This window comes from Columba livia, chromosome 6, assembly GCF_036013475.1.
Source record: "Columba livia isolate bColLiv1 breed racing homer chromosome 6, bColLiv1.pat.W.v2, whole genome shotgun sequence".
NCBI classification, from domain to species: Eukaryota; Metazoa; Chordata; class Aves; order Columbiformes; family Columbidae; genus Columba; species Columba livia.
Genome location: NC_088607.1, coordinates 26,423,048 through 26,447,041, shown reverse-complemented (window position 1 = coordinate 26,447,041; position 23,994 = coordinate 26,423,048). Strand labels below are relative to the sequence as shown.

At 39.5% G+C, this 23,994-nt stretch overlaps 1 long non-coding RNA gene across 1 annotated transcript; it reads left to right on the top strand.

Annotated features, from left to right (window-relative positions):
* Positions 1–900: 900 nt before the first annotated feature.
* LOC110357194 (uncharacterized) lies at positions 901–21,470 on the top strand. The gene is made up of 3 exons (XR_010473530.1): positions 901–17,000; positions 20,261–20,376; positions 20,920–21,470. It is a non-coding gene; the product is annotated as an uncharacterized LOC110357194 (long non-coding RNA).
* Positions 21,471–23,994: the final 2,524 nt, after the last annotated feature.

Genomic DNA, 23,994 nt, shown 5'->3' with positions numbered 1-23,994 from the left:
AAAATTATGCTTACCTTAAAACTGATGTGTAAATATGCATGAAGTAGCACCTAGTGTGGACATGAAGTCTGAGTGTTCTCAATGCATAGGATGAATCTTGTGAAACCTTCTTTTCAGCAGGTAAAAGTCTTGAACCATTCCCTGAAATAAGACAACTAAAATATCAACAAAATTGATTCTGCTGTCAATAAAATCACTGATAAACACTTGTGTTGGATTTGGGGCTTCTGAATAATATATATGCGACACTACATACACAAACTTTTTTTAGAGCACAGAAATGAATGCTCCAACTTAAAGTTTATTCACCCAAATAGCTGGAGAAAATATCCACTTAAACACATTGAAGAAAGGGGAGAAGAGGTGTTTATTTTCAACCATGTTTATTTTTTCACTGGTAAAAACATAAATAAAAACAGAAGAAAATAATCATAGTGCCTATCACAAAGATTGTACTTCAAGGAGCGTGCAATGTGTACCACAATTACTTTAACTGGAAATGGAAGCCGTTTTCAGTCTGAGTGTAGCTGAAAGGAAACAGCCTTAGAAAACCTGTCATGCAGCATCCCAGGAAATGTTTTGGTTTGAAAGGTTTGGCCTCTATTTTTGTGGAGCTGTATATTCTTGCCCATGGTTTTAAAGGATAAAACAAAAACAACCTTATTTCAGAATCAATTTGTATTTTGACTTGTTTTTATACTCACAACACACAGATGGGTTTACCATACATGTAAGCAAAGCCAAACAGTATCATTTCTCTACTTAGTGCCATTGTGTTATTGAATGCAGTCCTTTTTCCGTACTGAAGTGGCGTGCTCCTGCTGTGATCTCTCTCTCTCCAAGCAGAGGTTTCATTTGTTAACAAAGCTACAAAAAAGGATGAGACTAATCTGACAGAGGACAAAAGCTTTCTTCATTCACCCTCACTGGTGGGAAGATCAGCTGGGGTTAGCTGGAGTCTGAGACAACAAGGCTCAGGGTCTCTGGCATCTCGTCACACACAGCGGCACCTGCCTAGAAAGTCCAAGTCTTCTGCTGTGGAAGCCAGTCCTTCCAGTCTCATCTGGAAGCCTCTCAGTCTAAATGAACAAGGTAAAAATGCTGAAGTGTCCAAAATAATGCATTTGCAGGGAGGATCAACTGAGAAGAGAAGCTGAGGGTGGCAATATCCATTATTCTGGAGTCCCTGCAAAAAGAAGCACAAGTTCTTTGCAAAATGACTTTCCACCTGAACACAGTGGAACAGATCTAGGAGTCCCAGCAGCAGCTGTGGGAAAAGGGTGAAACCCATGTCACAAACCCAGGGCACCATACTGGGGTGGTGGCACCTGCCGGGGCCCCCAGCTGGGGCAGCCACAGGGGACATGGTGCCCACTCCTCCTCACAGCTCCCAGCACCTTGCATGGATATCCCTCACTTCTCCCCTGTGCCCGGTGTTGTGTTTCCGTGCATATCCCTAGCAATTTTTGTGCTGAACCACTCCATGACAAGCTTATTCATCATCCAAACCCAAAGAGACTTTCTGCTCAATTGCCTCCAGAAACACCTCTCTTCTCGACACCAGGTAGGCCCCGGACGAAGCCCTCAGATGCTGCTGCTCCCTGTTGCCCTGTCTGCTCACAGAGCACCAAGCACCCCAAATCCCATCCAAGGACCAGCCTGCTCCCAGGAGAGAAGAAGGATGCAGGCCTGGGGACTGTGGGAGGGCAGCAGGTGCTCCCCAGCTCCCCTAACATCCCTGGCCACCACTTTCCTAGCTAACACTGGGCGTTTTGGTTTTTTTTGTGTGTGTAGCTCAGAATTTCTGTCTGAATCTGTCATTTGGCTTCTCCTAATGCATGTTTTTTGCTGGAAATCTGCCTTACTTTAGTGTGGTTAGTCCAAGTGCTTTTGAACACACCGATTTTACAAAATAACAGAAAAATGTTTTACTCTTCCAGGCACATCATCCTCTGCACCCAGGCGCTTGGATGAGTATGATGCTGAAACCCATTGGTCTAATAAGAAGGTTTTTCCTTTTGCCTAGGGCTAAGGAGAGGTTTAGGGGAGAGTTTAACACTGCTGTGGAGCAGGCTCGCACCCACAGGTGACCTACACATCCGAGTTAGATGAAGCTGTTCACCTGTTTTGCAGTCACAGCTGAAATCACTGAGGACACCCTTTCCCCCCCACCCCCACCAGTGGCTACATATTAAGGTCTCTCCTCTTATTGTATTTGAATGGCTCTGTCCTGCTGAGTGGAAGCAATTTTGGAGGTATGGGTCTGGCAGGTTTGTTTCTTAAGTGTGCTGTTTCTGAGAAAATGTTTGTGTTAGGAAACACTTTTGTTGTTTTGTTGGGTTTTGGGTTTTTTTTTTTTTTTCACCCTTTGGTTTGTGCTGGTTATTTTCTGTAGTGGTTATTTTCTGTAGTAGTTATTTTACTTGTTCTGTAGCATAGTAACTGAGTTTATTAGGCTGAGCAGGGATTAAGGTATTAAAGTACAATAGTCCTACAGTTTTATCTTGAAGCTTTCAGTCTGTTTGGAGCTACGGTTGATTTTTTTCAAAAAATGTACCTGCTTGGTAATAAAGCATCCCTTTTGTTTTTCACTTCACCCAAGGGTAAATTGCAATTTTCTTGTCTTCTGCTTTCCAAAATGGAAAAAATCTGAAGCTTATTTAGAGCGTGGTTTATGCCACAACAGAGGCTGCATTCTGTCCAACCATTCAGTAAAGCCACCTATGTGATGAGGAGCTATGTCAGCTTTGGAATTATGCTAAATTTCGAGGGTACATCTTAAAATGCAAGAAAAAAGAATGCAATGAGAATGGCTCATAAAATTCCCATTAAGAGTCATGTTTGATACTTCCTTAAAATTTCATGTACTTATGGAATGCCTTTTGCCGACACTAAAGACATTAATTATGAGTGCCTTCTCATGCAAGGCTTACAGCATCTCTTATACAGCTTTAGAAACTTCCTGTGACAATCTGTATCCTAATGCCTCAAACCACTTTGCTTAGGCAGTCATCTGCAGAACAAAACCTTTCCTCAAACCATTTAAATACTTTAATTTGTACTCTTCACAGGTCCATAGCAAGCTGTTAAAAATGCTAACAAGTCCCTCTCAAGCTATATTTGAAGTTACATCTACCACTAATGGCAAAAACTAACAAAATGTTGATAGGGTTATTGCTGGTACTATGCAAAATAAGAATACATTTTATTGTAAGCATCTTTTTTGCTAGAACATGGTAAGCATATGCAAGTGCAGAACACATTGCAAAATATCTTCACTCTAGCACAGCTGAAGGAGCAAAGGTAATTGTGAAGCTATTTGGTCAGGAGTAATGCTGCTCTGTAAAATAAAGGGTTTGTTACTAATTTAATGCTGCTTAAAATACTGCATTTATGTATATGGATTGTAAATGCTTTCTCATCTTGGGTAGAAGAGCTTGTTTCTATTTTTCTCCCCCTGTGCGGCAAGGTATGAAATTATAGGTGGGCAGGCAGCAAAAAAATCAACCACTCACAAAATTCTGAGTTCGGTCTTTTCTGGTGAGTTTGTAGCTGTTTTCTTGTTTTGTTTCTTTTAACTGCATTATTTATAAGCATTGTCATTTTGTGATTGTTACAATAGGATGTACACAGGCACAAAGATGCAAGGAGGAGACTGGCTTTTTGGAGGCTCTGGCAGTTTGTAGCAGAGGAATCAGAGGAAGCCAAGGCCTGGGGAAAGGATGGGTCTCGCCCACGCTCTAGACAGATTTTTGGGAGAGCTGTTTGTCAAGAGTTAATAAGCATTTGAAGAAGACACACTCTGTGAACCTTCTCCATATTCAGATGGATATAAGCCCAACAGACATATGTAGGTCAGCAAAGGGGAGCTACCTTGCAAAACTAGGTTAGGGAATCTACTCTGAAAATAGGTTTCCTTGTTTTTCTCTTGGCAATTATCCAACAGAAGAAAAAGGTGGCTACAAATATATATATTTTTTTTCCCCTCAGCATAATCACATGACAGCAATACCAGAGAGGGATTTGCAGATAAAGCTTGTGATGTTTGGTGTCTGGGTGTTCTTGACCCACAGCTGTACCTCCTAACTCACCAGTCTGACAAATGGTTCGAGCTAGGTTTGGTGGATGAAGTAGATTGATTTATTCCCATTATAAAGGTGATGTTTCCTGGCAGAGCTGATTTATTTTTAAGGAATCTTGGGGGAGAGGGTGGAAAAAACACTATTATTGCTAGAAAGAAAGGTGTTCAGTTTGAGAGCTGGGTTTAGTTATCTCCTCTACTTTTTCTCCTGAAGTCAGGCCAGATAAAGTTACAAGGATTTAATTTTAGGAGCTAACTTAGGGAAAACACAAGGGTTTTTTAAAACTTGTTTACCTGCTACAGGAAACAACTATTAATACTGTATCCAAGGTCAGATTGAGTACTGCATGCATTACATATGCCTGACTTCCTCCACTCCAGCATCTCTGATTTATAGCAGTATCTTCCCACTATTTCTCTTTTTATTCAGAAAATTCTGCAGTGCAGTAGACTTGGGGTGGTAGAAATTGAGGGAATATGGCTTATCTCCAACAGCTAATACAAATCTGTACAGCTGAGAGATGTCCTCTGCTTCCTTTTTGGTATCTTGTATAAAGTTGTCCTTCTCAAGGTTTCTGCTATGTTTATCATGCTCTACTTCTCTTTCTGTGTCATGCCTAATAGTTCACTTCTATTCTTCTAAAAATAGTGCTGCTATTCTAGGCTGTGATTTATACCAGGGGTAGCAGACGTGACAGTTATTCAGGACTTTCTTTTTTTCTTAAAAAAATAATAATAATTTAAGGAAAAAAAAAAAGGGCAGTTGTGGTTTTGGCCAAGTCTCCAGGAAATCTGCACTGGATGGAGGTATCTGTGCAGGGATGACAGAGAAGCTTCTGGGACCTTCCTGGGAGGTGCCAGGGTATGGGGACTCACCTGTTGAGATCACTTGTGAAATCACTGCTGAACTGGTATTTTAGGACTAATTTGACATGGAAGACTTTTAGGACAAACTGCAGTGTATGGACATCAGTTCTCCTCTTTACAGTCAGCAGTGTAAGGAACATGCGAAACCAATGTAGTGCACAACACATGACTGAGGTTTGTGGGAATGGATGGCTGCAGGTGTTTGGCAATCCTTGCAGGTAGCAGAGCAATCTGGAGAAGGGGGAGGTCTTGCCTTTCCATCTGAGCTGTGCTTGATCTGTGAGCTTTCCAGAGCACTGCAGGGATCAGGTGCTCTTTGGTTGTTACTCTTTGTTAACAGTCTATATTTTTACCTTTGGATTAACAGCTTAATCTCCATAGGATGTGACTTGCTCTGACAGCTTTCTCAGCTTGAATAGATTTATTGGTGATAATGTTTACTGTAAATGTAGAGCAGCAAGAAATAGAGATGTAACTTTTGATTTCAGATCAAATGAACCTTTTATTCCTATCTAGTTAATTGAGCCAATATAGATTAAATTCTCCAACATACAGCTTTTCCTCTCTGTGATTTAAATGGATTAATCTTTCTTAGAAAGCTATCACTAATTATATTACTGTACTGGGCTATTAAGTCTGTTCCTTAAGAAGTTACTATTTTTATATGGCTACAATAGCCTGAAGTAATTACAAGCCCAGTATTACTTGAAGCCCTTTGGTTTAGCACCCTTCTGCTGAAATTTATTGTTTCCACTAATGTCTTAAAATACTGGGAAGGGATAATAGTGTATAGAGGGAATTTCAACAAGCACTATCAAAGCAATAGTTGAAGATACCCTAACATACTAGTATTCCTTTGTTCCCCTGCATAATCACACTGGGTTAATTACATGTCTATTTGAGAAGAGGAAGAAGGTGTTCAATATTAGTATGTAGTAGATTTCTTTTAGATGCTAAGAATCCTAAGTAATTTATTTTATTTGGTTGATGATGGAAAGCTAAAATGATGACTTACTGCAAATTTCAAGTTGGTGAGATTGCCTGGAGATCAAAATTCACAATGTCAAAGGCCAAATTTCTCTTTGTTTGTATTATTAGAATTGTAAAATACTGGGCTGCTGTTGTCTGTAGGGAATGGCGTTAGTGAAGTACTTGCCAATTATCAAATACCTCGTTTCTTATGTGGGCAAAGTCTACCTCATTGTATGTATGTGTAAATGGGAAGAACTGAAAAAGGGTTTGTCACTGGAGACAAAAATTTCTCACCTGACTTTTATAAAAGATATGTCATGAAGACAAACAGGAGTGAATTTCATTATTTATGGTTTAAATATCACTTTAATCAAGAAGATGTCTTAAGTAGCCAGTTTAATCATTGTCATCAACTTCATCAGGGTGATTGAAAGAATCATTACTTTAGCAACTGATTATCAAGAGCTGGATGTGGTGTTCTCACTAATACCGGAGCTGCTCATTAGAAAGATGTCAGAGGTCCCTGACAGTATCTCTGCGTAATCTGCCCTGGTGCTTTTGCTGTATTTTGCTAGAGTGTGTGGATTTTTCCTTAGATTAAACTTCCTTCAGTGTAATTCAAATTAATTACTATTTTTTATTTAAAATATTTATGCATAAAGCTTGTTGACAAAAGCAGAGTGTGCAGAATTCTGTTTAATTGCTTGTTAGGCTTTACAACCAGGGCTAAACAAATCACTAACTACTTAAACACAGTTGGAAAAAAAAAAATGTAAAAGGATTAGAATTTCGGGAGGAAAACAAAAAAATAAAAAAGTGCACCTAAACAAGACAAAATCCCAGAACAACGTAAGCTGGAGTGGACAGGTGGTTGATCTGTGGTCTGATGAAAAATCAATGTTGTGCAAGACCAATAAAATTATAGTTTTGAAGTTAAGGTGTGAGGTTCCCCATGTGGAATAAGAAGATAAATTGATTAAGAAAATGATTCATGTGTAGCACACCCATGAGGTATTTCAGGTAGATACAGGAAAAATAATCTTTACCCATTTTGGGACGGGAACACTCATGTCAATCCTGTTCAGCTTCTTATGACAGGCATTTCCCCAGTTGTAATGTTCCCAGTACCAACTCCTCCAGGGCTTTTCCTGCTCTTTGGTTACATGAATGCTGGGGTGCCATATGTACACTGTTTCTCTGAAAATAAGACAGGGTATTATATATAATTCCCTGTATATATATTATATACGTTTGCTCCAAAACGTATTACTTTTTTATATGCATAGCTGCCTGGACACCATTTCAATTGACATTTTATGAACTGTAACTAGGGCTTATTTCTGTAGTAGGGCTTATTTTGAGCATCCCGAAAAATGATACTAGGGCCTATTTTAGGGGTAGGTCTTATTTTCAGGGAACAGGGTATTGTCTGCTGAGGTCTTGAGTACCTGTTGTCAATATTAGTGAGGTATCTCTCAGAACATTGGATTCTCCAGATCCACACAGCTGGCTTTTCAGCTGTTACCAAAATATTTCATGGGAATGAGTAGAGCTCCTCCAAAACAAAGCATTATTCTCTGCCACCATAGGGTATGTGATATCATAGGGAGGTGATGTTTTTGAGCCTGAAGTTGACAGAGGAGATGTCACCAGGTTTTCTGCACTGGCATGGGTATCTTGTGCATAGAGTTGTGCTGTCACTCCACCTTTCTGCCCTCCAGAGTGAGGGTGGGTGGCGCTGGTGCCACCAGCTTCCCTGAAGTGATGCTCTGTGCAGGCTGGTCCCAGGCTGACCCTACCCTGACCACAGCTGGTGCTGCTGCAGCAGAGCTGTGCTTGGATCAGGCCTCTGTGAGTCACGTTCATTATTGTTCACATGTGTAGAAGAGTCTGAACCAAATTTTTCTTTCGTACTTTAAGCTGACAATCTTTAGCATCAAACGAGTGTTCCTGCTGTGGCTGCTCTTTCAAAACACATGCTGAAATTTTATTTCTATTACTGCTTACTAATGACAGGTGACAATCTTTCTTTCTCTTGCTTACATTTGTTTCTGACCCTGCAGGTGGGCTTTCACAGATCCCCTTTCCACTGAGGTGTTGCTCTCCATGTTGCCTGGAAGGAGCATTTGGTACAATTAACAGGCTTTTTATGACAGTACTGTTATTTTGGAGTACCTGAGTGTGGTTGACAAAGCACCTGTGACTTTCCGGTAAGGAGAAACAAGCTGAAAACAGACTGACTGTGCTAGGGAGCAGCAGCCAGGCTTGGCAAACTTTGATGGCTGGCTACACTGAGACCATGGTTGCTTCAGTGCCCTAAAATGAGGACTCCAGATTTGTTTCCATGCAGGAGGACAACCAAACCTTTTAAATGTAGCAAATAACTGGCAGCAGACTGCAGGAGTACCAAAGGCAGCAATGAAACACATCTGATGACTCAGGGTGGCTTGTCAGTGCTTGCGTGCGTGTTGACAGCAGATGATGCTTGCTGTCCCAGTTCTGATAGCAGGAGCTGTGCCACCACCCACACCGATCCCTGTTTGGCCAGAGACTGGACACAGGAGTTGTCCTAGACCATGTGCATGGGAGCCAGTGATCTCTGCTATAACAGTGACAAGGAGGGAGTTTACCATAGGACAAGCTAGTCCCCAGCTCTTAAATCTCTTTCAATTATTACTACTGCAGTGCATTCACCAAATTAGTGGTCATGGGAAGCACTGGGAAGGACAAGTAGAGGGCAGGTCAGCCAGATTTCTAAAGTATGACATACAGCTTTCTGAGCAAAAGGAGAATGTGGTTATGCTGTTTTGTCTGCAACTGAAGAAAGAAGTCAGTTGTTGCACTAATGAAAAATGCTACTTCAATGTTTCTGCTTCTGCCTTGTTCATGCTTTTCCAACATACTTCCTTCTAGATTTCTTTATTACTACTATCTATTTTAGATTATTTAGTTTTTGTGGTCAAAATGAACAGATGGAGAGGGATGTGCTATTCCCTAGCATGTTCTAAACTACATCAGCCCAGTGAGTTTAAGCATCAGTGCAAATAGCTGAAGCTAGAATCATAAACAATTGCTGTATCTAACACAAATGGTGCATTTCATCCTGCTAATGGAGGAGGTATGTATTAACCTCCCACCAACGTGGCAGAATTTCAGAAAGTTCATGCGTATGCTTTCTTGTTGACCTATTTAAAGAACAAGATTATTTACTTTTGTAGGTTGCTGTGGAAAGAGGTGGTGCATTTGTAACAGGAGTATTTTTGTAGAATATGTTAAAATTATTGAAAACTTTGAAAGCAAATCTACTGTTAACTATAATAAAAATAAATTCTTGAGGGGCAAGATTAGGAGTCCCAAAGACAAACAGCATCGTGCTGAATTAAACTAGAGTTGTTTAATTAAGGACTGCTAAAATGCAAAATACTATGAAATAATCTGATTTGGCTAACTTTTAGCATCAATCATACTAAGTGCTCCCATCTTAGATAGGTAAAAATCTTTATAAATAAATCATCCTTTTATCTAAGGCCAGTGCTAGTAGTCTATCGGGGGGTTTCAGGAAATGGGACTGAGAGGAAAATCAAGAAGCCAAAGTAACATCAACTCTTCCATCTCTTTAGATGAGTGCTTACCTAACCTTTATTCAAAGTTTGTGTAATTTCCCTGGGCAGCCTGTTCCGTTCATTTTAAATTTGAATCCTATATTGTCTTTGCAGTTGAAGACAATTACTGGGTTTTTTTCACCTAGGATATGCAGAATAGATTACCCTTTCCTACTTTGTTCATAGCTCTGAGTATTTCAAAACTGTTACAAACCTCTTTGAGTGTGGAGTGCTCCTGTTTTCCCAAAGGTTTTGTTCTGGAACCATCTTGTCTCTTAACTCCTTTCCATCAAGGAAGACATCAGCCAGTGCCTTCCCCTGTTTAACAATGAAAACTTGTAATTACTAAGTGCAGAGTGCTTTGCCAGCATTTCAACCTCCATGTCATAGTGACCTCATTTAGCCTGTATTTCCTCTGTGTTTTATGAGAGAGGTTAACTATATGTATATATATGTATATATATATATATATGTATATATATATATATATATATATATATGTGTGTGTGTATATATATATATATATTATTTTTTTTTACTTGTAACCAAGATATGACCCTTCCTAGGGCTTACCTACCTACATGGTCTGATCTGCTGTCCAGGAAGGAAATTGGACTGGTTTGGTACAGTTTGTGTGTTTGTGTTTGACAAAGTCATGTCTGTTGTTAGTACCTGCAGACCCCTGCAAAACTTCCTGTTTTTTTTCTACTGGTATCCTGTAAAAACTACCCTTTAAGAAATCAGGTTTTCTGGTTAGCCTACATCTCCTTTTTTTTCTCCTATCCTCAGTTCTCTCTGAGAGGCACTGTGCTTGATCTTTTCCAATATTTCTAGACCCTGGACCTCTTGAAATTAATGTTTAACAGTTTGGAGAGTAGAAACTGACTGAACCCACATCTTCCATAAAGCCCAAGGAAAGTATTTGCAAAGGCAGGAATGCAGGAACTGACTGTGCCTCAGGAACACATCCTGCCAGATCTGCACCAGGCTTTGGGGCTCAAGTACTTTCTGGCATAACCACACACAAACTCCAGGCAGTGTTATAAGCAACACAGCTTGGTTTTGAATAAATGATTTAAAGTATGGGTCTTGTGGACTTCAAAGAACAGATGCATTGGGCCATAGTGATATTTCATGTGTGTTAAAAGCATATTTCCATGGATACCCAACAGAAGTTATTCCAAATTAATGTACTTGGAATTCATATTTTTAATGTTCCCTGTGGGAGTTCTGGTTCAGAAATAAAGTAGTTTTACTGAATTTTTGATGTGGCTGCTGTTCTTCAGCTGGTTCAAGGTGATCCATTTATTAGACATTTTAAACATTTAAATAAGAATTAATGACTAAACATGAGCCTGAGCAGCGGAGTTTTCACAATCATAGTATGACAAAATGAAGTTTCAATAAATAAATTTTTGTGTCTTGGGATATCCGATGTGTTTTACACACTAAAAAAAGGCATAGTAAATATGAAATCAAGGTTCTTTAACCTGAAATAGCTTTATGGAAAATTTGGAATAACAACAATTAAGAGAGTCATCATTGGCTTCTGTATTTTCTAAATGCTCTTGTGGCTCACCAGTGGCATGTTAAATATTGGCGATATTACTCTATGTATACTACATATACTTCCCTATGGAGACTGGAAGTTGGGAATGATCAGCTGTTCACCTCATGATCATAGTTTGAATGGATGTGAATATGATTGTCTCCTTTGCTTCAGCTAGTAGGGAATCACTGAGTCACAATGATGAAGAATAATCTATCTGTTCAGTTAATGATTGAAACAAAAAGCTGTTGTGTCCAGTTAACATAAATTCTTCTGAAAGCTAGGACAAACATTGGATTACTTATCCTACCCAAAATAAATGCTTCTAGTTTATCCCTCAGTAGTTAACAGAAAGTTTGCTGGTACTAATAAATTGTTTAATCAGAGTCTTAAGAATTGCCTACCAATCACTACTCAGGTAATAGAGACCCTGCATGGCCTCAAAGTTCACTGGATTTTTCAAAGCATATGCATATTGTAGCATCAAGGATGGATTTCCCATCAGATGTGCTTTCAGCATCCTATTTTGGCAGAGTTGGGTTGTATATGTACCTACTGATTTCATTAAATTATTTTGAGTAGCCAAAACCCAGTGAATATGTTCTCTTCCCAAGAAGGAATACTAGCCATCATTGTCTTTCCAGAAGACACTGACTTTTTGTAGGACTATGAGGAGGTAGCACGTAGTGAAAATACTGCAGCACAGATACGCGCGTACAAGTTAAATCTCAGACTGCAGGAGAGCTCTGCAGAGAAAGACTGGTGATGTTTCTGAAACTGCGGGAGTTCTACAGCTTCAGTTTGCACAGCTGAACATCCTCCTGCCCCACCAGGGCAGGGCAGGGGCAGCTCTCCAGCCAGAGGATCGCCCTTGGTGCCTGGTGGGAAAATTGCACAAAAGGATCTCGGAGAACAGGGGAAGTAAAATAATGGGGTGGGGTGAGGGAGAGGAGGGAAAAAAAAGGAAAAGATGTGCACAGTAAAGTTTATACCCAGAAAAAATAGCCTCTCTATATTTCTACAGTAGCTAGATCAATTCAGCAGTTTTGCAGGTAACAGTTGCTTCTTGCTTTCCCACTGAAAGTGGTAGGAAAGAGCCGTATTAAAAGTGGTTGTAATGCTTTAATTTATTCTTAATTAAATCTTACTGCATTCTATTTCACTTTCAAATTTTCCATTTTATGCATGATGTGTAATTCTGACTAACTATTCATGCTTAAGTTGCTGTTTATGCATGTACTTTCTGTGGTTGCTAACAAAAATTTAACTCTGATTTCATAACACTACTTTTAAGAAAGCCCTAGGGAATGTGTGCAGTGTTTTTTGCTTTTAAATCTCAGATACTGTGGACTGGGTTAAGACTTCAAAATGAAAGATCAGGAGCCTCTATTTTCTTCTTTTGTGACTATGACACCATCACGATATGTATTTGGGTGATTATTCTTCCTTTGGAATGCTTGATGAAGAAAACAAAAGGAATGGTTCAAGAGGTGTTTGTGTGGTTTTTGTGTATGTATTTGTACCTATTTTCCTTCAGTCATTAATCAAACAGTGAAATGTGACACTACTAGACTAAATTCAAGCAGAGATTATTTCACTACCATTTGACTGTTGGGCATCAGCTTGTTAAAATGTGAGTCTTTGCCTTTTGTCCTCATAGTTTAGGAATAAAGCTAATTGTGTTTTCTGTGAGGGTGAGAACAAATAGGAAATCAAAGGTAGAGGGTCAAAAATTAGTGATCATAGCATTAAATACTGGCGGGCTTCCACATAACAGCAAACTTGACATTGAAGGCTGTTTTTCAGCTGTGAACAGACAGACTCATAGTCATGTTCTTGCCAACCCACTGATAGCAGATTGTAGCTTTCCCGTATTCAGCTGATGTCCTGACCCTGTATTCCTGTACCAGCTCTTACCTGATGTTTCTTATCCGTTATACTTGGAAATACTTTGTTATATTTGATGCTGTGTATCACAACGTAACTACAGTGAAGCCAGGGCAAATATAGCAAAACACATCCTAGCTGTGGGTGGGAAACTGACTGGACTATTGAACTTAAAGAGCAATGAACAGTGGAACAAATCATTATAGAAGTGGACAAGTGAGTTTGATGTTGCTGGCCCAAAAAGAATGGCATGTAGCATTTCAAGTGAAAGAAAACTGCTGTTATCAGAACAAGGCAAATGACAGATGAACGGTCCTGAATGGAACCAGCTGACTGTGGGGTGCAGGTACCTCCATTAGCTCTATACATACTGTTGATATAAAGCAGAATTAAAAATTATATTCTGAGAAGCTACTCAAGAAAACCAAAGGTTATACAGAAATAGAAGTAGAGTATACAGAAGTAGAGTATATGAAACATATTTAAACCCTTATTTGCAATCAGATTAGCATAGTCTGAACAATCTCCTGTATCTAGGACTCAAATGTGTGAAGGTTGAATTGCATTAGTACTCAGGTGGCCTCTTAGACAAAACTAGCTCTATCTGATTTTTCTGTCTGATGCAGAACAGTGGACTTTAATGTGTCTCCATCTGCCTCCGGTAATTTTAACAAAAAGTGGATGTTGCAGTATATTCTACAGAACTAAAAAATTGAGGCAGTGAGACAGATCTATTCAAGTTAGAGTTTTGCATTGCTTTCTAATCACTAGGGAAAGTTAGCCGTAGAGAAAAATGTCATTTTAAGAATTAAATAACATCTCTAGAATTTTTCCCCTCTGTGCTTTCTCAGGAAATACTTGATGCTGCTGAGGGCCTACATCCTAAGGCATTTATCAACAAGGATTTCTGCTAAACCATTATGAATATTTTGCAGAGCAGTTGACTTCACTTGAGCATTTCTTTCCACGGTGTACATTTGCATTTTATGGACTCTATACACATAAGGGAAAACATTAAGAAGGGGAAAATATCACTTTATGTTTCTTCTTGAAGACTAGTGTTGCCATTTAAATGCTATGGTGTCAAAAAATGCAGTTACTGAAATCCATGTATAAACTGTGGCCAACTGAGTTGTGGTAGAAAAGTAATATGAGAATTCGAGGTTCTCCCTGCATGATGCACCTCTGTCAGAGTGTGCTTTTGGTGGAGTCACAGCTGATTTTTGTGGCCCAGGGGGTCATAAACATGTCTCTCTTTAATGGCCAAACACAGCTAGCCTTATTGGCTTCCAAATCTGTGAATCAGCATCATAGAGCAGGAGGCCAAGATAAAATTGTCCATTGATTCAGATACGGATAATGTGTCTTGCATGACCAACTCCCTCAGTGCAACTCTACTTCAATATATAGAATGATGATTTTTACAGTAACTTTAGTGGCTTGCTTGGAAAAAAAATAATGTACTGGTGCCTCTCAGGGCTTATATTTTTTAATGTGTTTTGGCTTTTTGTGTGTGTGTTTGTGTAGACAAATAGTGTTGTTTGGTATGCTAATCAACTAAATGGAGAGGGGAAAAAAAATTACTTGGGGAAACCTTGTCAGATTCTGGCTAGAGGCCAAATTCAAACATTTTATGACTGCAAATTTGTTGCAGAGAATCAAAGAAACAGTAGGCAGAGAATCCAGAAGCAGAATAAATTAACCTCTGTTAAATTCCATCAGGAGAGTCTGTAGAGCAAGGGAAAAGAAAAGCCGGTAAAGTTTGCCTTTCCTTTGAAGCTCCTCTAGAGTATATCTTTAATGATGGCTGTCACCACTCTTTTTTTCCAGATGATAACAAACGTACAGGCTCAAGGTTTTTAGGGAGGAGATGACAGAGCTAAACAAAACTAAGCTCAGGGTGCCCCTTGCACTGACAGTTGTCTGTAAGTATTCCCCTAGTACATTAATTAAAGCACTAAACCAGGAGAGTAACTCTCAAGGTGGCATTTGAAAGTGGAGGAGGGGGATGATATTTCTTCTCAGAGTTAAATTTGGAATGACTCCAGTGGTGGGAAATGCAGAATCCTCTGTTCTGCAGCAGGTTGGGGAAACCAGCTGCACAACAAAAGCTGGGGTCCAGACAGTTGCACAAATTTAGAGAGAGAAATACTTGTAAAAATACGCAAAAAAAATGAGTAGCTTGGTAAAAGCTCCTTTTTTTTTTTTTTTCTCTCCCCCTTGTAGCGAATGCGCTTAGTAATAGGTTTATTTTTGAGTTCTAAAAGAATTTCTGTCAAATACAATTATCAGGGAAGACTAAAACTGTGAAGGTATCAAAGCTATGTTCGCAGAAATTTGTTTTCAGAGCACTTGTAGATGGAAGATGTTTGTTGAGCTTCTTTGTGTTGTTTCATGTTTCTTTTCTTTACGAATCTTCCAGCTGTGGTACATGCTGTCTGTTTAAAGACAAGAAGCCAGCAGTTTTCTTTCTAAAAAAGCCTCTGGCAGCTGAATTGTATTTACTTTTTTCTCTCTGTCTCTGGCTGTAAAGAAAGGCAGGAAAGTGAAACAAAGCAGAGAAATAAAGCAGTCTGTCACACTGAAAACCTCTTAAACATGAATAATAAACTTTATTGACTAAGTAATTCTCTTTGATACTTTTGCTTTTCATAGTTTTAACTGTTCTCACTTAAAACACCGTTGCATGAATACAAGGAAATTGTCTTTATTGTTAAACTGTAAGAAGCATCACATTTGTGTTAACAGACAACCAGGTTTGAAAGAATGTAAAAAAATATTTTGATTGTAGTTAGAAAAGCAAATGTATATCTTTCAAATGTCTGAAGACTCATTTCATTTATATTCAAGGTAAGACTGGGATATTATCATGAAATGCGTATTAATTGCTACTTTTACATTTTGCATGGTATGCATATTACCTGTTGAAGGTATCCTCTCTGTTCATGGGTCTTTAAGGACTTAAGTGTTATGTGTAGATCAAATATCCCACTCTATACATTAATCTATCTTCTCTCTGTGTAAACCATCACAACAGTGATTCCTGGTTGATGAACTGAGCATGACTTTGAGTACAGGGAGAAGAGATTACATGAATTTATTTCCTATTTTTGGACTGCTCAGTAGTCCACAATTCAAACATGTGCCACATGATCTAGTGAGAATTAAATGTCATTATTTGAATGTCAAAGAAATGATGCCCTGAATTCAAATTGAGGAACCCTGAATTGCATTCAGCTGTCCTTGCAGGTGGTTGCCATTACTAATGATGAGTTAAGTGTCCAGGTATGTTGGCAGAGTATGAGAAGAAAAGGTGGATTGTGTTTGCAGAAAAGCAGGTGTTAATTAACAGGGGTACCTGGTGTCTTGTGCTTTGGAGCCACAGCTAGAATGTCTCCATCACTGCTGTACCAAGGAAAGTCCTGTGCAGATTATTTCAGAGAAACCATGTCATGTTTGTTTTAAGGGCTGGAAGCAGGAGCTTTGAACATTTCAATTATGCTTTTATGTTAAGTTTCTCTGGTGGAAATGGCAAGTCACACTGCTATTTTACCCTTACTCAGTTCTCCTGTGTTGCTGGGGTGCTCGTGTAGACTCCAGTGGGATGTGACCAGGGCTATGGATGTGCAGAGGAGAGGGATGGACCTCCCCAGTGCAGGAAGATCCTCCTAACTAAAGCAGAGAGAGCAGAAGGTTTCTCCACCTATAACTTCATGCTGAATTAATTTAAGACTTGAACAGAGCTGCTGTATTCAGTAGTTTATAAATTATGTCTTTTTTCTTGGAGGAAAAAGTCTAATTCAGTCCTCTAAACATATGCAAGCTCACCTTGCACAGGCATCAAATCCTGCTCTCTTAAAATTCATGTGCAATTTGCTGAGGTTCAAAGCTGCAGTAGGTTGACTCGTTCTTCCACCAGGCAAAACCATCACCATGTGTTTTGAAGTGTCAGTACAGCAATGTAAGTGAAGAGGATGCATGAAAGGGCAGGAGGCAAGATCTATTGCTCATACTTCAAGATGTAAACCGAAGATCACGTCAGGTAAGAAAGAAACTTCACCATGTATTTAATGTCTAGCTATACATTTATGAGGACTCTAACTCCCCCTCATGCAGCAATGTTGACTTATGTGTTTCTACTCTATACAAGTGTGCATTTATCAGTTTGTTCTGCCCACAGTACACAGATTCACAATCTTGATCATGGATGAGGCCTCACCTCTCCCAAGATTCTTGCCAGGTAGATATTGACTTTAAAATTCTGCAGAGGATGCTTTGACTATTCAAACGGCTCTGTCAAATGGCACCCTGGGTGGCCATGGAAAAGTGTTTTTTACAATCCAAAATTTTGAGACATTATTTCATCAGAAAAACATTCATAGTGTGGAGTTTTCTGTCTTCACAAGCCATTAAATGGCAAATGTGATGAGAAGGACTGTTTATAGTTAAATCTGAGTTCAGGCCACTTACTTCATTTCCCAGGTAGTGCAACCATATGCTTAAATAGATGTCTCCTGCTTAGTTTTTTAGGCTTTGAAAGAACAGTGTTCTGGGGGCCGTGTAAGCTATATGCAAAATCTTGCATGACTTGCAAAAGGACATGCTGTTTGAAGAGGGTGAGAAATGTTTGAAGTTCTTAATTACAGTAGTGTAAATTGCCAGAGCTTTTATAGTAGGCAGTAGTGAAATGTAGTTTGTTTTGGTTTGCTTTCAAGCCAAGATAACCTCACAGGAAACCAGGCTTTTACATAAATTTAAAACTGATACAGCTCCAGTGCAGCCTAGCTAAGGAGGCATTTACTCCTTATCCTTCCAGGCACTCAATGAAACTTGCCCTGGGAAGCTGAGCAAAGGTCAAGTATTAGTAGTTTCTGATTCCCTGCTGTTGCTCCTGCAGGTAGCTTGTAAAGAGGATACAAAGGCTATTTAATTTCAGTGTCCCTTAACAGTTTTATAATCTATGTGCTTCTGTAATAATTTACTGGTTTAATTCTGTTACGTTGCTCTGACTAAAAAGACAAGTAAAAATCTTACAGGTGTATTTTCCTTTAGTACACAGCTCTTTTAAGGCTGAGGGAACAGGATAGGAGTTGCACAAAAAATAGAAAATAATTGAACTAAGTCTCACTGGGTTGAACCATAGCTGTGAAGGCAGGTGAACCCATGCAGTCATTAAACATATTGACACCACACATGGCACTAAAAATAACTTCCTACCATGTGTGAAATTCCTACAGTACCAAGTGAAACAGTGTTATGAATAACAGGTAGCCAGCTCTGGAAAGGGTCTTCATGATTTTGTATCTGTGGCTCGGTAATCTCACTCCTTCAGGCTCCTCAGCCGGTGATGGGAGCAGGTTGGCGCTACGCTAGTGATTACCAGACTAGTTTTTTTTCACAGAGATCATGTGCCCTCTTGCTTCCCTGCTTTGCTGGTGGGTAGAGCTGACAAATGTACAGCCTGAGGTGATGTGGTTGCTGCTAAATGGCTTGAGCCCTTCTGGGATGCTGCAGGATTTCCAAAAGCTGCTGCACCTATTGTGCTGTTTGCATAAACTGCAGCTTTGCAGTGGGATGCTTATTCACAGTGCTGTGTAGTTGCAAGGAGGAAGTAATCTACTTGGTTCACTAATACTATAAATGCGTGGGGTTTTTTGTTGTGGGTGTTTTTGTGTGTGTGTTTTTCTTTGTTATTAAGTTGTTGGTGCAGACTGCAGGACTTACTAATCAATGTATCAGTTCATTCCCAAATGTCTCATACAGCTTGAGTTATTTTTGTCCAGCTGCCTCATGAATATCCAACTTGAACAGTCAGAAATAAAAGCTAAATTCAGTGCATTAGCAGTGTGCTGCTGGGGCTCACCTCTGACTTACTCATGTAGGGATCTTCTAAAGGGATGTAAATGGGGAGTGGGGGGGAATAGCCAATGTAAATGTGTGAAGATATTCAATGCCTTTTACTATAGCTGAGAAAATCCCTGCTGGTGGGCCACACACAGCATTGTTTCCTTTGTAAAACGGTTTTGGAAAAAAACAAAGGTTGTGTTTAAGATCCTTCATTTGTAACTATGCAGTAAGGGCTTCATGAACTACATCCAGTTATGATATTCAAAAAAACTGCTTAACTCCACAGCTGATAGGGCTTTTACTAATGAAAATTTAAGCACACCCACATGTGCTAGAATAATTTCCATGTGCTGGAGGGCCCCCCCCCCCGCCCCCAGGTGTATTTGAGCACAGGAATTATTCTCTGCATGTGAGCAGCTACATCTCAAAGAGGACAACCCCATCAGATGAGTGGATTTTGTTCCATGGTTGGATTAGGAAAGAAAAAGGCATGTATTATCTAGTCATAGTATCAAGTATGTTCAGTATCACATTAAGAAGCTTAAGAATGGGGATTTAAGAAAAGATAATGAGACTAGGATGCTTAAAACTTTAAACCAACCAGGCCCTGCTTTTGAGACTTTGCACTACTTACCTGTGATGTTCATGGGTGAGGCTAAAGGAGAAGGGAGCTCAGTCTTGTCCAGGCAATTTGGGTTCAACAGCTCCCTCCTGTGCCCTTCTTTTGGCTTATGCTGCTGCTGCCTGTGCCAGTAGAGCTGGGGAAGGGGTTGGGAGGGGGGAGGTCTCTGTCCTCCTCATCTCTGTGCTTGCCAGCATTTACCTCCTTTCTTGTACTCAGCCCTCCCTGCAAGTGTACTTGCTAAGGGTGTCAAAGTGATGAAATATAAGCAAGAATACAGCAAAATCACTCAAAAGATACCTGCTGACAGCAGGAATCGCTTGATTACCCTGTTAATAAGCATACTGCTTGGGTTTTTTTGTCCGTTTTGCTTTTTTTTGCTCTTTCCTTGTTTGATGCACATACACCATGGGCATTATTAGGAACTGGAGCACAAATGTAGGGGTCTATAATAAACCTGAGGCTCTATGGTATGTTTTTGCTAGAGAGGAAACAACAAATGCTTATTTTCTTTTGAAGTAGCTCATCTGAGCTTTAAGCAATCAGAGAGAGATTTCTCTTGGCAGACACAAAAAGGACTTTCGCTTTAGATCCCATCAGAGGGATGGTTGTGCAGAGGAGACTGTGAGCTGAGCTGCAGCTGCTCCTCACCCGCAGACCTGCCTGATGAGCAAGGGGAACGCAGCTGCTCCACCGGCTCCCCTCACCAGGCTCCCTGCCACCTCACATGTTCCCAAACTCCTTTCCCATCCCTCCCCTCCTGCACAGGTACCTGAGCTGCCTTCCCTCAGATGCAAAACCACTGTTTTGCAAGTTTCTGGAGTTTCTTTCAGATTGGCTACCTGTTCTGACCTGAGTAGAAATATTTAAAGACTTCATTGTCTCAAGAGAAGACTTCCCTTACTGCAGGCTCATCTGGGACAGAGCTCACAGCAGTAGAAAGCCAAGGGTCAGTATATTAAAGCAGAATGCAATAATACATTCAGTTGGTAGGCTATCTTGATTTCCATATAAATGTGGAGAATTACATTCAACTGTGCACCTTTCAGGCATGTGAAATACTAATGGTAAAGTAATTTTTATGTCACTTACTTTATGTTTTGATTTAGTTATTTAATAAATGGAATTCTCTCTGGTATTCTTGCCATTCTGTCTTGCTACACCAATGTCTGAGCAGGGATAATTTTAATTGGAAATAATGACTACCAATGCACTTACACATGTCCTTGGCTTTAAGTGCTAGCAAGCTAAATCTTGGGAACCTTGAATTTCTAAAACCATCGTGTTTAAAATGCTCTGTACTGCAAACTAATAGTAATCTACGATTAGGTCTGTTTTGAGCTATAAAGGGTCCGTATCTCTTCTTCCACAAACCCTTAGCCTGGCCTACAGTTATACCTTGTGCCACTAAACCTACTTCCAACAAAAGAGATTTTGTTGGTAATAATGTGCTGTCAGAGCCTGGTTTTGTTTGTCCTGTTGTTTGTTTCAGCCATTTGGCAGCCCTGGCAATGGCATGGTTTGTCTGTCCTAAACTCCTTTGGTACCTAGAGGTTCCTGACAATCACATTTTGGCTTTATTTCTAGTAAGTGTTATGACAAACGTAATGATAAATTTCAGATTATCCTTTAAAAAGTCTTACATTTGGTCATGTGTTGTTAATGATTACAGAGTGACATCCTAGAAGATGCACTGAAGTCAGACCTTCGGTTTCTTGTATGTAGCATTTGTTGCAGTTCAGCTGTGAACTGCAGTGACAAGAAGCATCAGTGACTGTACAGCTAAAACTTGTGCTTGGAAAACAGCAGGTGATAACTTGCAGGAAATGGGCAGAAAGATGTATCTGCCAGGATGAGCATTATCTGCTGTGTAAAAAAAGTACCTTTCCCCAGTGACCATGTTGGCAGGGCAGGACTGTCAAGGCAGTTCTCAGCCTTAATAAATGATTTCTTGCTAACAGTTCTTATCTTGTATTCGTGGCTTTTATTATCCTGTATGTTTCTTCTCCATAACAGAAGCAAACTGACTCTCTGTAGATAACACTGCTGTGGGTAATGCATCTGCAGGAGGGAGGTGCCCCTGATCTGAATGCCAAGACATAGTTCTCTCTCTAGATGGCATTTTATTGGGATGCTGCTTTGTATGCTTGTTGCTATGCAGAAGGACAGTCAAAAAGCAAGATTTCTAGATAGTAGGAAGAACTCAAAAAAGAAGCAAACCTCACCCTGTCCCCAGCTTCCAGAGCACCAAGGCTTACAGGAAATGTTGGTCTGGAGTACCAAAGCACTTTCAAAAATTAAAAATATGGTCCTAAGGCTTCTGAGCCACAAAACTGAGCTTGTTGCCAGCTTCTCTGCTACTGCTTCTCAAACTTGCTCTTAATTTCATTGGTTCTGGTTCAGTTTCTGTTATATAACCCAAAACAGGGTAATATAATAATTTCTTATTGCTAAAATTATTTTCCTGCTACCTTGCTCCCAGAAGACGCTGCTGCTGTCGTGACAACTAAATACATAGAATAGCCTTAGAGTTCAAATATGACTCACGATATGTTAACTTACTGATACAGTAAACACGTAAGTGAAGAAAAGAAAGACTTGGGTTTTTTATTTTTTTCTTTTTTTCAGATTGTTTGAAATTCAATAATGCGAATGACACATATTGGCTTTTATTCAGAGAACTACCAGTAGAAAGGGAATCTCAACTTTTCTCTTTAACAAAAAACTTTTTCTTTTTTCTTTTTTCTTCTTTTTTTTTGTGAAAGGTTCCCACCACTTTTTGTTTCCTTCTCCCTAATATTTATTGCTGAATTTTGTATAATTAGGAAATCTGTAAGAATTTAACAACTTTGATTGTTTCTGATTGGCACAGAATTTCAGTATGTGTTATAGGAAAATGTTTTTCTTTTGTGAGATTAAAAAATATTACTTTTTTGTGATAAAGAGAATAACATTTTCTTGTAAAGAATACAAAGGGAGATAAAACATGGTAAAAAGGACACAGATTTTTTTCCAGTGAAAGTGTGGTAGCATGGGCACCTGCCTTTGCTGCTGCATCACCATTGCAGACAATGAAACCCTGATTCTTAAGCAATGAAGCAAGTTTTCTTTAGTTTCCAGATGATGGTCTCTTTTATAAAATGCCTCTACACATGTAAAAGTATTGTATAGTGTGCCTTGTCCTCTACTCATTACTTGCATATGACTTTTGTCATTGCTGGCTACTTCTCTGCTGGATATTTTTTCCTGGGAATGTTTTCAATATCTCCTCTTTTTGCCATGTATCATTGGACAGGGCTTTCACTCAGTCCCTTCACATTCATTATTTCCAACTCCAGAAGGCCTACTAGAAATGAATGTGGGAATCAATAAAAAGATCACCAAGGATTATTCAGGCAGAAAGATAAATCACACTAGGTTTCTTCCGGTTTTCAACTCTGCTATCACGCAGCAGCATCCTTCCTTTAGTTGTCTAGTTAAGAGAGACAGGCAGACCTGGCATGTTTGTCTCTGTTCTGCTCCTCCAGCTCATCTTTCCTAAAATTTTATTGAATCATGACTTGAATTGAAAATAATAGGATTGCTTTTATGAAAGGATACCTTTTCACGTGAGTAGAAGCCATGCATTTGGACTCCTTGAAAATGGCTCTGTGGCATTTCATATACTTTGTTCTCTGGTTGGAAGTTCAGGATGTTTCATTTCTAAATTTGATTTCCAGATAAAATATAAATGTGTCTCACTGACTGATCATCCTTGGAAGTTTATATGCTTTTAGAGTTAAAGATGTGAATGATTAATGTTTCTGCTGTGCTTGGCTATGAATCATTATATGATGCTCTGATTTTTCTTTCTAAATCTCTGTGACTGTAGCAAATAAGGTGTTAAAGGGAGAGAGAGGAGGAAAAAGGGCGTAGAATATAACCTTCTTATTAGTTGCACTTCAGATGAAATAACATTACTGCAAGGACATTTTTCTGTTTGAGTTCTTCCCAGCTTGTGAACTGTGACAAAGTGGAGACTTATCTGCAGGGTTCAGTAAGTAAATCCAAACACAGAAATCTTGAAAGTTGAAGAAACAGACCAAGCTGTTGAGATTTAAGTTTTAATACAATACTAATTAAGTCGAATGTTCTTTCCTCTCAAGTTCCATTAGATGTTTTTGGGGTGTTCAAATGAGGTATTCCCCTGGGAAACACAGTTGTCCCCTTCTGGTAGCCAATATTGTTTAAAGAACCCTGAGCTTCTCTAATCTCTCCCTGTTGCAGTGCAGAGAGGAACCTGCTTCCTGCAGCCCTCTTTGGCTGTTGCTGGGGATGAACTCTATCAGGTAATGATCAAAAATGCATTAAGTTAATAGCAAGTCCTTCAGAGTTGTGTATAGAGCTTGAGAGCTGCTGATGTTGATTGTGTGTGTGAGTAACGAGTTCAGATCACTGTTATGAAAACAATGGAGTATGACTCGCCTAAGTGCAGGTATCTATGCTTTCCCAAACAGCCACCAACATTTAGCTGTGATTCATGTGCTCGGGTGCTGTTTCACTATCCCAGCAGCAGAAAGCACTCACT